General features: G+C 35.4%; 1 non-coding gene across 1 annotated transcript; it reads right to left on the minus strand.

Moving 5' to 3' along the window:
• Positions 1–4,279: 4,279 nt before the first annotated feature.
• LOC141624550 (small nucleolar RNA R71) lies at positions 4,280–4,386 on the minus strand. The gene has a single exon (XR_012534356.1). It is a non-coding gene; the product is annotated as a small nucleolar RNA R71 (small nucleolar RNA).
• Positions 4,387–4,643: the final 257 nt, after the last annotated feature.

Consider the following 4,643-nt stretch of genomic DNA (forward strand, 5'->3'; position numbering starts at 1 on the left):
TCTTGTCTTTATGAACATAATAGAGAGACGATTAGATTTCTCTCACTTTTCATAAAGATCAATTGCTTCTTTAGTACTTTCTTTAGTTACTTTAGGTGGTTCGTCTTTCCGAATAGCATAATCAATATCTAACCATCCCAACTGCAGTAGCATTCTCTCTTTCCAGACTTTATAGTTATCATCATTCAATTCAGGAATGTCAAATTTAACATCAATAGAACTCCCAGGTAAAATTGCTGCAAATATAATATAATAACATGCTTATTACCAAAGTTGAGACTTTAAACTTAATCATGATTTACCAATGTAAATCATGCTCAAATATGAATCTAGAGACATAAAACTTGCCTGTGGGCTAAAGTTTTACTCAATTAGATACATAAAAATTTAACTTTATGACAATACTATCAAATCATATACATCTCTTAACTCCTGTGGGTAGATTAAGAAACAAGATTCAATATATTATCCTAATTAGTCATACAAATACATACAATAAGATTCATGTGGGTAAGTCTCATTATATTACATACGACTAATCACAAATAATGTCTAGTTTTCCACATGTGATTCCAAAATAAAATTTCAATCAATTAGAGATGCCGTGGCTATTCTCTAACGAACAAAATTTTGAATCACTCGACATTAAACATTAAACATTAATATACTAAACTCTATGTATATAAAAAAAACTCAATAACCACAATTGGTCTTAATTCAATACGACAATACGGATACGCATAGAAAATAACTCCGTATATGACCATATACTAAACAATATAGAGTAAAAGGTAAACAAAACGTTGAAATCACCCAAAACGGATGAACAAAGGCGAGAGTAACAATACGCCTTAAATCAATTTTTTTAATTAGGCCATTAGCCATACGCCTATACACTTTGTATTCATCTAAACAAATCATAAGCCAAGTAACAAAGTAGGACAATAAGCAGAAAAGTCCAAAGTGATAAGAGGATATGATCAATATATTGCATAGTACATCACGACAAAGTTGCACATTATTTAATAAAGCAATTCATGGCATACCGAAATCAAAAGGCAGATGGATTAACAACAGACGATTGTCAAGCAAATTAGCATTAGCAATACCCAATAATCCGAAAATCCCCTTTAACATAACCAGCCCATAAAAGCTCCAATTCGTAGCAAACAAGGCCGGGACGGAAATTGAATTGTTTCAAATTCAAGCAAGACAGAGGCGATTACTTGCTCTGATACCGACTGTTAGTTCTTATAGTCTAAATTAACATGTTCTAGTCTCATAATGAACATGTATAAACTGAATGCAGAAGCGATAAAAGAGATCAATTACTTATCTCCAGCCATTGCTTGAATTAATTGATCCGTCTATAACCCAATTCCTTATGCCCCAAATTTGACTTGGTTTCCAAACCCTCAGCCTCACAATTTAGATGGTGTATTTTCTTAATGAGGTAGGCTTGGTGAACCTTAATCAGAATAAATATGTTCCCCTTATATAGACTCTTGCCATCAAAGAGTCAACTGAATAGTTTCCTAAATCGTGCGTAGTAACTTATGGGAGACAATAGTGGAAACAAAATCCTAGGTAAATTTCACTATACAATGGACCAACTTAATTTTAATAAAATAACTTGATTAAATATTAATATAATACTTATTTGATTTATGGAAATATCTTACAGCCGACACCATCACCGACTCACACCACCATAAACAACTTCCAGAAACCTCCTAGCTGGTTGCCTCACCGACGGCCGGTGGGCTGGCAGTGGACCCCATCGCCGCTTCTCATCTGTCGATTCCTCATATTACTCTTTTGCTTTTGTTTTGTTTTAGAGTTGTTGAGATGTCGTGTGGCGTTTGGACTTTGGATGAGGATGTCGTGTTTTCATTGTTTTAGAAAGTATGTACTCCCTCCTATTCTAAATAACTTTTCCTATTTTCTTTTTCGTCTATTCACAATACTCTCCCTATTTCCTTATTTGACAAACTTTTATACTTATTTTAATCACCCCACCCTACAACAATACCCCATAATACTCATAATTTATCTTATTTTAATCACCTTACCCCACAACAATACTTATTTTAATCACACAATACCTTCCCTCTCTCCAATCTCCTACCCCACTACAATACTTTACCATATAATACTCATCTCTCTTAAATCCCGTGCCCTCCATGAAATGGGAGGGTTATTAAGACTAGGAGAGAGTATTGTTGTTGTTGTTGTTGTTGTTGTTGTTGTTGTTGTTGTTGTTGTTGTTGTTATTATTATTATTATTAGTATTAAACTAGTATATTAGGACACACTCTCATTATTATTAGACTAGCTTAGTTTATATTATTCTACTCTCTTATTTTTATAGGGGAAGAATCCTAGCTAGAATATTTCTCTTTCTAAGTTTCCTTCAACAAAAGTTGTAATCTTTCTCATTTAATACTCCCTCCTATTCACTATATTCTTCCCATTTCCTTTTTGCACAAGAAATAAAAAAGTTAATTTGGACTGCACAAAATACACTACCCCACATGCAATTGAATTTAGACCACATAAATCAACCCAAAAGAGGAAATAGGGAAGAAAACCTGAATAATCCGAAAAGGGAAATAGGGAAGATTATAGTGAATAAGAGGGAGTAGTTTAATTCTTCTCTAGTTTAGTTTAGATCCATAATTCCTCATTAGTTTACATTTAGTATTAAGTTGTAAATGGAAGACAAGAAAAGATTCATCCTTCTTATTTCAATCCAAGTTTTCTCCTTTAATTATTGTTGGTATAATCATTCTCCTAATTTCATCTTACTTTCATTTATTAACATGTTTATTGTTGTTGGATTTACTTGATTTCATATTATGTTTTGTCTTGATATTTTCATGTTGAGCTGTTCATCCTTTGCTTCTATTATTATAGTTATGGTTGAGTAGTGTTCTACTAGGGTGAAGGGGAACCTTGTGTGGATAATAAGGGTAGATTATTGGCTTAAAACTATAAGTAATATATGGGTAATTTCTCTTTTAGTTGTCATGCATACAAAGTGTTTGTGGAATTGCTTGAATGAGAATTTGAGTCCTTCTACTATCTTATTACTTGTTAGGTGAGAGCTTAACTCGTGTTTAGATATTACATGACAATTAGTGAGTTTTGGGTAATTTAAGTGAGGGCCTAATTATGCTTAACCTTGGGTTAGTCTCACATCGAGGGGTGGGGATTTACTTTTGAATTTGCCTTAATTACTTGTTAATCTGTGCCAAGACTCGATCTTCTATCAACACAAGTGAACCCGACCACCCTAGTCTCTTTAATTGATATTTTAATCGTTTTGGCATCATCTAGTTCATTTACTTGCTCTTAGTTGTAGTCTCATTACCAGCTAGTTTATCAATCTTTCAAAGCTCTTGCTAGAACTAAACTAGAAATTAACAAGCAATTTAAGAGCCATAATCCCGTCCTTTGGGTTCTACCCTCACATCTACAACGATCACTCGTTATACTTGCTTGTTTGTTTCTAGGCTTAGTTTACTTTCCTTACTTGTTTTTCCACCCTTGTCCTAGTGCATTCATTGCATTAGGACCATTTGATCTCTTTTTGAGTGCATGTATAGGTGTAATACCGGGCGTCTTTTCCTTCTTGATCGTGAGATTGAGAAGACCTTCCGGGCAAGAAGACGGTTAGCACTTTTGGCTCTATGGAGATCTCCATCCTTATAAAACCAACTACAAAATACATCTACTTCCACAATTGCGTCCTTAACCATTCCACCCTCTTTTTCCACCTTAAACTCCCTTATCATTCCAACAAACCAGTCCCCAATCATCTCCCCCCATAAACTCACCCACCAATAATACCAATAACACCAATTCACCTAGATCACCAAATACCCCAATTTCACCCATAAACAGCCTTATAAACGACGACATAGCAGACCAACCAATGGGCTACTACAATAGGACGAACCTTAACCGGTCTTGCTCGGCAATCAACTATGGAGTAATTGGCCCAAACACTTTTGAGCTTCGTCACCATGTCATCTCTTTCATCCAACAAGATACCTTCCATGAGATAAAGAATGAAGATGCTCATGGCCACTTGGTCATGTTTAAGGAGAAGTGGGCATAATCAAGCATAATGGTGTCACCAAAGACCAAATTCTTCTCATGCTATTCCGACAATGCAAGAAAGTGGTTGAATTCTCATGAACTTGGTACTTTTACTACATGGGCTAGCCTTTCTAAGGCTTTCATCAACAAGTTTTACCCTCCATCCAAGACCGTAAGGATAAGACATGAGATTCAAACTTTCAAGCAAAAGGATCTTGAGACCTTAAGTGAAGCTTGGGAGCGCTTTAGAGACCTCTTTACTTCTTGTCCACATCATGGTATTCCCAAGTGGATGACCACCCAAACCTTCTTTCAAACTCTTGAGCCAAGGTTTAGGGACATGATAGTGGCGGCTTCCGGAGGCAACTTTGATAGCATGAATAGTGCGGCAATTACGGAGATGATTCAAAACATCTCGGAAATGGAAATAGCTATGGTTCAAGGGAAGGTGAAGGTTGAGGAAGAGGGCCTTCTAGGCTAGAATTGGAGATCAAGCTCAAATTAGATGAGTTGTCAAAGAAATTTGACAACCTTATGGA

The sequence above is a fragment of the Silene latifolia genome, chromosome X (genome assembly GCF_048544455.1).
Source record: "Silene latifolia isolate original U9 population chromosome X, ASM4854445v1, whole genome shotgun sequence".
NCBI lineage: Eukaryota > Viridiplantae > Streptophyta > Magnoliopsida > Caryophyllales > Caryophyllaceae > Silene > Silene latifolia.